Raw genomic sequence first — 14412 nt, 5'->3', positions numbered from 1 at the left:
AGTCTACTTAATAATATCAAAGTTGTTATTAAACCAAAAAAATAAAATTGTAGGTTTTGTAGGATTTTAAGATGGTTTAGAATTTTTCTGGAAAAGCAAGATTGTTTATTCTGTACTTGTAGAGGCTTTCCTTTCCCACACAGCCAAAATCAAATATATTCTTTTATTGTGCTCACAGAATATTTTATACATATATATATTCTGTGTAAGCATTGTGTTATAGTTGTTGCTTTTGGTGTTTCCCACAAGAGTATAATCTAAGGGCAGACATATTGTACTGTTTGTCTCTTCATCTTTGTTCTTATGACATCCACAGGCAATTTTGTGGATGCTCAGTAAACAGTTACTTGATCTCTTGATTAAGGCAAATGTAAGATGATATGTAGATGATCACTGTGTGTTTGTTGTAGCAATGAGTATTTGTTTTTTCATAGACTACTCAAAGATTAGATATGATTTTAAAAATAACTTAAAAAGGAACATGTTAATTTTTTTTTTCAAATTAAAAAATCAGGGGCGCCTGGGTGGTGCAGTCATTAAGCATCTGCCTTCGGCTCACGGCGTGATCCCAGTGTTCTGGGATCGAGCCCCACATCAGGCTCCTCCGCTAGGAGCCTGCTTCTTCCTCTCTCACTCCCCCTGCTTGTGTTCTCTCTTTCACTGGCTGTCTCTCTCTCTCTGTCAAATAAATAAATAAAATCTTTAAAAAATTAAAAAATCATAAGCAGACAAACCATATTAAAGATTATCGCTGTATATCAGGGTATTTTGAGATACGTGTAGAACATATCTGATTATAAGTAGAAGAAAATATATGATCAGTGATCAAATAACACCAATGCAGTTGTTAGAACAATAGAGTAAATATTTTGAAAAATTAGTAAAATGCATTTTGAAAAATGTATAGAAATAGAGATTTTAAAAAATCATCAAAGATTAAATTAATTTTTTTTTAATCAGGGATTTTTTCCCGTAGGGAGATATAGGAAAGAGAGTTGGGAAAAAGGCTTGTTGCTAGATATTGGATTATATTGCCAGCTAATACTTGCCTTTGGACATTGTCTTCTAGCATTAGTACTAAGGTACCATTCATACTGCTAACAGATGGGAGTTCAGTTTTCTCAATCACAGCAGCCTGGAGGGACAAGTTGAGCAAATTCAAGAGCTGTGACTCTGAGCTCAAACCCTCTTCTGGATATTTGCTATTACTCCCTGCTTCAGAATGGCTACCTTTCTTGTGGTGAGGTCCTTGTACTTTCCTCAAAGCACATTACACTTCTTGTCTTTGCTGCCAAATAGCCTCCACCTCAGCTGCTTTTAGTTCTCCTTTTGTTGCCAGAAAAAAAAAATTTTTTTTTCTTCCTGGACATGATTGTGGCTGAGCTGAATCAGGGAGAAGGGTTTAGAGGGCAGGTAAGAGTGAGGGGAACACAGACTAGTTGGAAATACCTGAAAAGTTACATCTATCTTCAAAAGCAATTTTTATTAAGCAAAAGAGATATTTTACAAGGTATTTTGGACTATATTTTTAAAAATATAGAAATATTTTAATACAACTTTCAGTCTCCATGAACAAATGTTAAATACTGAAGAGTAAGAAATATATTTATGATAATTTTAAAACTTTGGCATATGTATGTGCAAACAGAATGCAAACCTGGTGGAGAAGGTATGATTAAAGAGTCACTATGAGTTGACTCTACCAAACTTCTCATGGATTGTTTTCTATTAATAAGAAAAATCTATTTTTTACATTAAACTGCAAACCAAAATAGAGAGGTAGCTTATGTTTCACAATTTGCATTTCTAATTTTGAGTTTCTCTCATAGTTTTATCCTACAAAAATTTCCATACCCTCTAGAAATTGAAGTTGACACGTATCCCACTTTTGTCTCCAATGATTCTTTACTATCACAGATAATGTCAATGACATTTAACTACGCTTAGCTATTCTGCTCCAACTGTTACTTTGCTGAGTTCTTTAAAAAAAGATTGTTTACTTATTAAGTTAATGAAAAGTTAACAGTTATGAGTATAAATTGACCATAGGCCTATAGAATTATGCCCTACTTCTTGTACAAATTTGTAACAAGTGATCTATTAAATATATATATAAGGGAATGGTGCATGAATACTTAAAACAAGGAATGAACATTTGCTAGACACAGACGTAAGTAAACTGTAGGAGACTCATAGTTTTCACTCCTCATTTCCCTCCTCCCATTCAAAAGAGAGGGAAGATATGCAGAAGACGTCATTGACAGACATCCTATAAAGTGGAAAAGCACGAAAATATTGAATTATTTTTAGCAATAATTATTATAAGTAGAACATTTAGGTAGATATCCTATAGCTAAAGAGGTAAAAACATGGTAAAGGGCTTTCCAAAATTCTTCTGGTTTTCGTTCACTGTTTTGGAACCAATTACCAACAAAGAGAGTCATGATTTAGTCTTGAATTCATAAGACACAAGCATTGTCTTACATACCAATGAGTAAAGCAGATAAAGCATTGGCTATGACTCAGGGAAATCTGGGTTCAACTAGCTCTATGACACTCCTCAACTCACTTCCTGTTTCTTAATACACTCTCATAAATGTAGAAAATAATACGACTTTTATTTAAAAGTATGTATATTAAAATAATTAAATTAATTCTGTGTTGGCTTCGACAACTGTTTCTCAACCTTGGAACAACTGACAATTTGAGTCAGGAAATTATTTGTTATGGGGCCTTTCTGTTTATTGTAAAATGTTCATCAACATCACTGGCCCCTACCCACTAGATGCCAGTAGCACTCTTTATGCTCAGTCATGGCAACCAAAAATATCTCCAGACGTTGCCAAAGTCCCCTGAGCAGCAAAACTGCCCCCCCCATGCCACAAGTGAGAGTCATTGGTTTAGAGTAAAGGACTGAGTTCACTGCTTGAGAAATGCAAAAGACAGATATCACGATAAAGATTGGAAATGTTATTTTTCAGAAACATGCAGTTTTATAGAATGACTAGATCACAGTTGAAAGTTGTTATAAGTTTATTCCATACAACTTCTAATTTGATTAAAAGAAAAAGTCACCTGTACCTAGAGCCCATAGATGTTTTTTATCTAATCACTCTTTCAAACTTTGGCAGATAGGCTAGTTTTTTCCTATTTTTTTTTAATCTAGAATTAAAGATTTAAGAAAGAGCCATCAATTTGAATAGCTAAATGATGGAAGTGTTTGACTAACGTAGCCTTGCTTAGGAAACATTCCGAGTGTGAATGGACATCTCAGTGGAAGGTTGGGTGGAAAGCATTCCCATATTAAATAAAATGACCCAAAATCCCTAACAACTAAAATTTTGTACATCTAATAAAAGTGATTTTATTGCTTACATATGCAATTGTGAAATTGAAAAGGTGTTGCCTACTAGCCACTAGTACAAAGATGTTGAGTCCCTTTGCTGACTTCAGCCAGGCTGGATGGCACCTTTCACTTGACAGGCAGCTTGCCATGACTCACTCAGCACTTCTATAAGTTCAATAAATAGAACCAAGTGAAAATTGGTAAGAAAGAAAGTGTGCGTATGGTCTCCAGATGCAATTTTGCTACTATAGAACCACTAATATAGTCCAGGCTCTGCCAATTTAACCTGGAAGACACCCAGACAATATGGAAACATAGACTCTGTTAACAGGTAGAATCAGCCCAGAGTCTCTGAGTCCATACCACACACAGAACATTTCTGCTCAACAGAAATCATTGATTTTACTATTATGTTTTTAAAGATTTTAAGATCAGCTGAGTACTAGTTTTCTTGCCAATATTATTTTCAGCAAGTTCTATGATCCATCACAGTTAAACAATGGGAAATTTAGCAAGTAGTTGCCATCAACCTGTCAAAATGTAATTCATCAACTGTCTCATGTGTCACTCATTCAGATACTCACTTATTGGACTTAAGATTTTGCCTTCCTCTTTGGTGTATAAATTTTCCTGTAAGTAATCTGACAGCTTCACAATTATATTATATGAAGATATAGATACAAATATATAAATATAGCTACATAAACACAGATACAGGTATCAATATATACGTACAGGTATAGGTAAGTAGGTAAGTAGATAGAGAGAGATTGATTGATTTAGAAGAAATGGTAGGGAAATATGTTTTTGAAAAATTTTTAAAAATTGATGATTTTGTTTTATTGTGTTTTAAATGAGAGCTATTCAGCAATAAAAGATGTCATGAAAATTAATGAGCTGCCCACTAAGAAATACTCAAGTGGGATGAATTGTTCCAAGATGTGATAAAAGGAATGGTTTGGAAAAAATAGACTCTTAAGTTTTCCTCAGTGGAAACCAACAAATGAAAAACAACGAAATAGGTAGGGTTGCTTTTGCAAATACACAGCAATTATTGGTGCTTATTATCTTTGACCCAGATAATTAAGACAGGAGTTTTTCTAAATATATGACAATATGGCAGCAAAGAAACATGAAACTTTTTTTTTTAAATTCTCCTGCAATATAAATAAATAGGGTAGTATACAAATCACTGGCATTGTCATTTCTGATTTTGCAACATCAAGATATGTTAATTATTCTTTTGGTTAATTTTTAGAAATTTATTTATATTTTTTCCATCAAACTACCTTATTAACAGCCTTACATCTTCTAATTACAGGGGCCTTTACTTAAGTCCTTCTGTAAAGAATTCTTGTTTTCCCTCAATTTTCCACAGTTAAAAAAGACCAAAAACTAAATAGAATTTGTTTGTCTAATAGACATTTTCATGAGAAGTGCACTGTTTCAATAAAACATGTGCACACACTATAAACTGGATTAATGAAAGGAAACCCCTTTTTAAAATAAGAACAAGGGGAGCTTTCAAACAGCTTGACTCATAGGAAAAAACCGAAAGCCCTTTTCTCTGTTTTATGTACTGTGGTCACTTGTTGAAAGTTTATTCCCAGATATGAATGTTGCTGGGGGCGAGAGGGTCAGGTGTGCGGACGGTGCTGAATAAATAAATTACCATTATAGGTAGGCAGTTCAAAACGCCTGTGGTGACTATGGATGTTGCATCTTCTTAAATGAACATCACATCATTTTCTTAGTAAAATAGGGGACTCACTACCTGAATACACTTGATAGAGTAGCATAAAGCCGCCTACTACTGGTTAATCCACATGAAAACTCTGTGGGATGGTTAAATATTTCCAGAGTTGTCATGGAGAAGCTGAGAGGCAGACAGAAAATCAATGCCAGTGTAAAAATTGCACCTTTAATGTTTTGTATTCCTGGATGTGTTCAGAACACTCCTCTGATTTTTCTAACACAATTATTTATATTTATAAAGGTAATTAATAAAGGTAATTAATAGAACAGTCATATTGCATGCATATCTCATGTATTTTTCCTAAGATTACTGAAAAAGAATGTTTATTATTCATATTTTAAATAATACAAATTATCACAAGCTAGTGTAGAGCTGGATTTCAAATTCAACCTCATTAAACCACAAATTTCAGGTTCTCTCCAAAATACTAGATACATTTCATTGTGCATTATAAAAATATGGTTTTGTGCATGCAGATAACATTAAATATATCAATCGAATTAAAGTTTGATAATTTTTTAAAATCACAGTATCTTGTACATATTGGAATATACAGCTTATCTATATCTATCCCTCTGTTTATACATTTATGTCATTTTTCTGAAGCATAGAAAAAGGGATTGGAAATATGAGGACTGAAGACTTTGTCATTAGTGCTGTTTCTGTCCTTAACTGAAGATATACACGTATATATACATATAATCTGTATATAATTATAATCATACTGTTTTAACAGCTTTGCAGCTCATAAAGTTCGTCAAAATGTATTTGAGTAAATAGCAATAATAAGAAAATATGTAAAATGACTTTTCAAAAAATATAAAATAATAATTGATAAACTCAATGAGAGTAATATTAACCACATGACCTGGCATTATTAGTTTTCTAAATAAGCTTCCTCTTTAAACAGAATTTTAGGGCTCATGAATCTTTAAGGGTTATTATTTTATGTGAGAAACTAAATGTTGTTCAAGGGTAAAAACCAACAAAACAGAACAAGATTGCAGGCAGAAAGAAAGTATAATGACTGAACTGGATTTCAGATAAAAGCTTAACTTGCAAGTTCTTAGAAGAGGAGAAATCAAGGACAAAGAAAAAAATAGTGGCAAAGATTTTCCCCTTGTCAGTGAAAATATGAATTATTATTTTCTAGGGGAATGTGAAAAGTTATTGCCCTTTATAAAGCCAATAACATTTAGGAAAACACAATTTCACTCTATAGCATTTTGTTATGTTAGAGGAATATCTATAACTCATATTCATCTAACTCTATAATTTCAATTGCAAAGTACCACCTTACCCTGGTAACTCCTATTCAAAAATTATTTTTACATAGAGATGTTGTTACAGTTAAGGATAACTTTAATTTTTAAAAAATTGTTCTAGGCAGTTTCACCAGCTAAATCTTTATACCATACCTTAATCTTTTCCATTTTTCCACTTTTTTTGTTTGTTCAACACTGTTGAGACTGCAAGTCAGAAAGGTTATCATAGTATTTGTGCATTGCAAGTCTCTGAAACTAGAGGCCATTACTAATGAATTTGCAGGCAAATACCAGCCCAAACCCTGGAATCAACATTAATATGATCAAATACACTGGATCTGGCAGCTGTGGAAACATCATAGCAGGTGTGCTTAATTATCAAAACCTACTTCCAAATCAACCTGCACTTGGTATAATGTGAGTGATCATCTTCTGAGTTCAGTCAGTAGACATAAGAAGGAACAGGTTTTTCAAGCACAAAAAAACCCGAAGAAAGTAGAATAAGGGTATATATCAATTCCTACTATTAATCTATTGCCAATTTAAGGTAAAAATTACATACTTAAACAAGTGGAAAGCAAGCAAATGGAACTCATAAACACATGAATGCAGAACCACTTATGATCTAGGTATTGGAATTAGCCAATTATGACCTGGAAGAAAAGATGGAAATAATGAATGAGCAGATGGAGAATATCTTCAGAGATATGAAGACTATAAAAAACAATTATATTAGAGCAGTGAAACTACTCTGCATGATATAATGATGAATATATGTCATACATTTGTCCAAACCTATAGAATGTATAGCACCAACAATGAACCCCGAGGTTGGGTCATTTTTTAGAATCTGTTTTGTCGGTCTCCCTTTTTTGAGTGATATTTAGGTCAAATGGCGGATTTTAAGGTTAAGACATATTTTTCTAATTTGGCAGATAAAAAATTATATTCAAAGAAATTCATTAACTTGGCCAAAATGATTCAGACAAAATCAAAGTTAGAATATGATCAATAACTTCTGACTTGACTCCAATTAAAATAATTTCTAGTTTCTTCTTCAGAACTTGCATATTATATTTAACACTAATATGAATAACATTAATATAAAGTTGATTAATCCTAAGGATTTTACAAAAATATGCAGTTAATATACAACTACACACTAGTGTATAAGTACAGTTGTTGAAAAGATGAGAACAGCAGCTTTTGAGTCATTGTCAGTAGATAAAAATTGATGCTTTTTGTGTACTTCTAGCATTACTTCTACATCTGTCTTAGAGAAGTTGACATTTTCATTGAGTCCCAATGCTTTCTAAGAGTCACTTAACAGCGTTTCTGAAAACTTCTATTTGTAGGACATGTGTTATTTCTTTTTCATCTTCTAGAACTAGGTCACTGTAATTTTAATACCCTTTCCAAGAATATACCTTTATCATTATTTTAATTGACCTTTTAATTCTATCTAAATTGCAATAAAACTTTGAAAACCAACCATATTTTAACTTGAGCTTTCAGAGTTTACTACCACAAGGTGACAGCAGATATCAGATATGTAAGAGCAATAACTCTAGTCACACAACCATAAGAAAGCATAGCTCAGACAAAAATAACACAAATCAAATCCTGTGGAGTAACATAAAATATATAAAATAACCCTACAAGAAACATATGCATAATGACAAATGATAAACCACAATGTGTTTGAAATGGGCCTGCATTCCTCTATTAATTTTCTAAGTTAAAACCAGCTTAATAAAATTAATATAAGTTGCATAGGTCCTCTAAGTTAAATGTGGTCCTTATTGGAAAAAAATCTTCCATTTATCCTTGAAAGCACAATTTAGAAAATGAATGATAACATTAAATTTTGAAAGTTAGATAAGCTTTATGAAATTTATTTAATTATATAAATTCGCTTCATACAACCATTTTAACTGAAGAGTTTGAACATTTAAATAAAAAAATACTTATTTCTGTAAAAAGAAATAAGCAATTTTCTTTAGAATGTGTAAGGAGAATGAATAATTATACATACGTAGCTAGGCCATACATTTCCTGTTTAGAAAGGATATAGAATAGTTTTGAAAGTAAATAGAATAAGTATCTGTGAGTTACCATAATCAGACATCAGAATCACTGACATTTGTGATTTTTTCTTAAAATTAATAAAATATTTTGTTAACAAATGGCTTCATGGATTAGAAAAGGGAGGCTGAATAATGTAATTGTTAAAAGCGTAGTTTCCGAAATCAGACTACCCAAGTTCATATAACTACTCTTCTAGGTCTTTGACCTTGGGTTATTTAAATTTTTCTCTTTGTCTTATTTATCTATGATATACACTTAAAATGATATAATAATTTCTATATTGTTATTCTATTTCTATATTCTAAAATTACAGTCCAGTAATTTCTAACATACCTAACAAGACTATGGGAGCATTTCATGAAAAAATACACATATTCACTTAGATGCTCCTGGTAGGTTGTAAACTATATAGTTTGCTGCTGTGGCCATTTTTACAACAATTTCAAATGTCTGTCCCTGCATATTGCCAAAATACTGCATAGGTTATTGCTTTCCATGTTGATGATTCAGAAATTCACATTATGTTACTTTGGGTGTGTGTGTATGTATGTGTGCACACTCTTTAACACTTCAAAGGCTTGGGAAATATTTGAGATCTTACTGAAACCAGAGCATATGAAACATTGAGGGGCCTGATGACCCAAAACACCAGTATTTTTTCTTTCACATATGAACCCACCCTTTCGTGAATTTTAAAGATTTGAGTGCAGCTAGGCAGTTCTAAATGCACCAAGAGTTTTGTCAGTGTTCTTGCTCTTAGGTTTCTGGATTATGGCCAAGCTATAAAAATAGTTTAGTCATGAGTGAAGTGATGGAGTCACTCATGGGAAATAGCCCTGTTATCCTCCTTTCTTAAAATACGAGGTTGCAAAAGCAGTCAAATAATTCAGAGGGGACAATCTTGGCCCCCTCTTCATTAAAAGAAAAAAAAAAATCAGAAGAAAGGTAGTCTGACCTGTGGGATGTTAGCCATTTGTATTTGCAGTTAGATATAAATAGTGGAACTTCCGATTTCCTAGTACTTGGATGTTTTAAGCTGAGTCAAGAACCATTAAAAAATCAGAGCATAAAAATTAACAAAAGTAAATTTTTGTTAAATTCTGCTTTTGGATTCTTGCCTATGAATACACTGTTGCATTCACTTTGTTTCTCTTTAAGTTTGATCCATTCGTTAAGAAAATAATCATTTTGGCAAACCAAAAAAATATACTCTTAATTATAAAGAACAAAATGGTGGTTACCAGAGGGGTGGTGGGTGGTGGGTGGGGGGATGGGTGAAATAGGTGAAGGGGATTAAGAGTACACTTAAATCATGATGAGCACTGAGTAATGTATAGAACTGTTGAATCACTATATTGTACACCTGAAACTAACTTAACACTTTATGTTAACTATACTGGAATTAAAATTAAATAAATAAATAAATGAAAAGAAGGTATTCCCTCAAAAAAAAAAACCACAAATAATCTTTGTGTGTGTGTGTGATTTTTGCAAGTGATAAGGAATGTTTTTTAAGTAGAATATTTTAATATAAATTAAAGTATTTGTCAACATAGCTGCTTTTACAACTATGGTTAAGTATATTGAAGTATATTTATATGAGAATTATTTTATTTTAAATAGGTGACTGCAGTGCCCTATCTCTATAAGCAACAGAATTTGAAGCTATTTTTTTTTTAAAATGCACAGTTTAAATGCATCATTTACAGAGATCTACAATAATTCTCATGTCAAGATCACCATAGAGAAAATTTAATTATGTATTGAGGAAGTCAGTGTCACTTTGGCCTCGATAGGGATATCACAGCCTTTAATTAAGTTGGCCCTTATACTTCTGTGCTGTAATGTCTTTGGACTAAGAAATTACTGAGTGTACTATGCTTCTCTATGCCAATTCATAAGATAATCTGTTGTTCTAATAATTAGGCTTATGCATATTACATGTTTATATAAATCATACAGTTTTAAATAGATAAGACATATAGACACATACAGGAAAAATTCCCTGAATGTCAGTTAAAAATGGCACTCACAGTTTAGAGTTATTATATAGGAATGTTCTGCATTGGACTTAACAAAAAATATTATAAATATTTTATTCAAATAAATAGATTTATATTTGTGTTTTTAAATAAAGTTACCATCTTCTCTTTATTCAGTAGTCAACAAATGGCAACAAATGCCATTACATCTCGAATAAAAAGATTATAATAATAATTATATAATAAGATTGTTTTTTTTTTTTTTTAAGATTTTATTTATTTATGTGACAGAGAGACAGCCAGCGAGATAGGGAACACAGCAGGGGGAGTGGGAGAGGAAGAAGCAGGCTCGTAGCGGAGGAGCCCAATGTGGGACTCGATCCCGGTACGCCGGGATCACGCCCTGAGCCGAAGGCAGACGCTTTAACGACTGCGCTACCCAGGCGCCCCATATATAATAAGATTGTAATCTTACATCTTGAATGGCTAATCTCCAAGAAACCACTGACAACTCCCATAGGTCTATTTTGATGCCCCTGAATTTTTTTCCCCTGCCTTAAATTTCAAGAGGTTGTTATGGACATTTGCTTTATAACACCTGAGGGAGTTCTTCACAGCTCTGTTTGCCTGCCTTACATTCAAAATGTTTAAAGAATTTTGTGCTGAAAAATATTCTCTTGTATCAGGAACTAAGTAGCTTTTTCTTACACAAACTATAGTTGCTCAAAAAGTTGATGGAATTGAAATGAAAAGCCTTATCAAAATGCATTCTGGGAGTCTAGAAAACAATTAGCAAAACAAGATAATTATCAAATTTAATTTCATCCCTTTGTATGAGTCAACTAATTGAATGTTTGTGAATAATCTCCATAGAGTATTGACAGTAAACCACTTCTATTAATTGTACAGTGCCTATCAAGAAAGAATAAAAGCCAATGGGTCTCCAAAGAGTCACACGATTAAACTGATTGCTGCCATGTAATTATGGATTATAACAACAGCGATTTTGAAAGAATTTTTTCAAATATATTTTGTCCCATTGGACTGAAAATAATATTTTACAAAACTTAAAAATAAATTACATTGTATCAAAATATGGTTAATAAATATTTTGGGTCTTTATATTACATTATTTTAGAGCTTGATAGTCTCCAGTTATATACTAGAGGACAGACAGGTCAAGGGTGTTAAGGTAATTTAACAACAATAAGAGATCTAATATTTTATCAAAGGACTATGCTTATGTCATAGACGTTGGCTTTTTTCTTAATTAAGTTTTGAGGCAAAGATTAAGTCACTACCAAAAAAATTACTCATCCATTTCTTTTCTCCTTCTCCGTCTCCTTCTTTACTTGCTGTGTCTGGCTTATTCTGTAATTGTGTATGTGTTTATATAAACCTTAGGTCCTAAACTACAATATGTTCTGTGTTGACACATTATTAAATGCTAGATTTTTTACAAAGTGCTGCATGAACAGTTTACTCTTCAGTTGATTATGTTGACATTTTATTCATTTGCCAAACAAAATCCTATATTTGAATATAAGGATTAATAGATAATAAAGAAATAAACTAATATTTAACATTAAGATAGCGTTTCAGTTTATTTCTTACCTATTATGAAGATAAAGAGTTAATATATATTTGATTATTTCAAACCCATATTTTTTTCAACTTGTTTCTTTTTTTGAAGATTTTATTTATTTATTTATTTATTTATTTATTTATTTGAGAGAGAGAGAGAGTGCAAGCAGATGGAGGGGGAAGGAGAGGGAGAGAGAGAATCTTAAGCAGACTCCACGATGAGGCCAGAGCCCAGAGTGGGGCTCTGTCTCATGACCCTGAGATCATGACCTGAGCCAAAATCATGAGTTGGATGCTTAACCCACTGAGCCACCCAGGTGCCCCTCAACCTGTTTCAAACTGTTCTCCAAATTGAATTTTTATTTTAAAGTTTTTTGGTGTGTTTTTTTTTTTTTTTTTTCTGTTTCAGGTAGGATGTATTTCAAAGCGAAATTCCAGTGGTCACTAAGATTCTACCTAGTAAAAATAATCGTATTTCCACTTGATTCTTGACTCTACCATTTTTTGCACTCAGGACAATAACACAAAGACAAAAGGAAAAAAAATAAAATGTTTGATTTGGTAATATAAATATGTTCTATTCTCCAGATAAAATAAATAATTATAATTCTCTCTGTAGTCTGTCTTTAAATATATCTATATACTCATTTGTCATTTTCTTCTTAAAAAGTAGGTATACGGATGGAGAGGCAAGAGAGATAACTGATAGGAGTGACAGCTAAGGTTGGGAATTACCTTATTTCAAGAGAATGCTAGTTAAAGAGAGGGAAGTTTAGTGAGTAGTGACAATATTATATCTTCCTGCATACTATTAGTTATCTAATTTTTAAAACCAATACCAACAGTATAGTCTTCTTTTCTAGTAATTTTTCAAATAAATCTGTACTAAAATGATACTATTTCTCATACTTTATTGTTCACTAGTGCATTTTTATGCTAAATAACATATTACATATTAAAAATTTTTGTCACATTTGCCTTGGAAGTAAATTCAGTGGATGTAGAACTTCTGAAAAGTTTGATTTGTTTCTCTTGAAACTTTTAATGAAATTCTCTGGTTTTAGCATTGTCAAAAGTAACATATAGCGAAACCCTTTAGGCTATATCTAACCAAGGTCATGAGAAATAATACTTTGGATAAAAATAGTTTTAGAATATGTAAAAAAACACCTATTATTTCTTAGGAATAAAATATTTGAATTCTCTTTCTGAGACGACTGTGCTGTAAAGTCCTAGAAAAACCTTAAAAGTGAGAGTCTTAGGGAGAATTTTCAGAAAGATCCTTCTAGACGAAATTTGGTTAACAACAAAGAGAGCTGACTCAATGGGTAACTAGGATGACTCCAGTGAAATTACTTCTCAGCAACATTATACTAGAACAATTATTATAGTTATACTCATGTGTTTCTTTTTCAGTAACCCCACCAATCCTTTTCTGAAGTATAGTGGCAGTTAATTTTTATAGCAATTTATCATAGTATCTCCTAAACCACATCCTGAGGACATTCATTGTAGTTGATACTCAAATGGTCCAAAAGAGAAGTTCCAAAGGGACTTTTCTGTAGCCAAAACCATCTCAGTGCCCCCAAGTACTGGAGGTTTGTTTTAAATGCCAACAAAATGATCAAGTCTAATGCAACATAATAACTAGTCAAATATATTCAGCAACTTTGCCAATAGACTCAAACCTGCAGCAAATAAATCAAGTGAATTTTTAGGTAGGGTGACAGTAAAAAAATTAGCATTAGATATATGAAGTCAGAATTTTATAGTCTGTGTAAACATTTGTCACAAATAAAAATCTGTTTTTTCTATCTTTATGTATCAAAGTTATATCTATTTAACTGTAGTTATTTATCTTTATATACGATAATACTTCCTATCTCAATGCTTAAAACAGAAATTCTTAGCTTGCCTGTTAAAATCCCTTCAATGCTTTACTCCAATGTAATGGTCTTTCTTCTCACTGAATTTTAGTTTTAATCAAACTGAACAAAATCCCCCACATATGCCTTTCATAATCCTGATTTAATGTTTTGAGTTTACACAATCCCTTTCCCCCAGAATATTAATCCTCCTTAAATCCATATTTCCAACATGGAAATCCCAACTCAAATTTCTCTGCTGCCATGAAAATTTTCCTTTAGCCAGAATTAATCTAGTCCTCTTTCAATTCCCCTAACACTTTGGAGCAATATCTGTATCCTGTCATACATTATTTTGTATCCTTTCTTCCTGTACTGGGTATGTCTGCTCTTATTTTCAGTTTGTATATTCTTCAAGAACAGAGAAAATGTGTTTTGTGTATATATTTATATGTCCTTCACCCAGCATAGTCCTTCAACATATTATGTATGTGCTGCCTAGAGGAAGTGGTATTTGGGTCACTGT

The sequence above is a fragment of the Ursus americanus genome, chromosome 17 (genome assembly GCF_024610735.1).
Source record: "Ursus americanus isolate L20-20 chromosome 17, mUrsAme1.1.p, whole genome shotgun sequence".
Classification (NCBI taxonomy): domain Eukaryota; kingdom Metazoa; phylum Chordata; class Mammalia; order Carnivora; family Ursidae; genus Ursus; species Ursus americanus.
The sequence above is the reverse complement of the archived record's forward strand: the minus strand, read 5'-3'. Positions refer to the sequence as shown.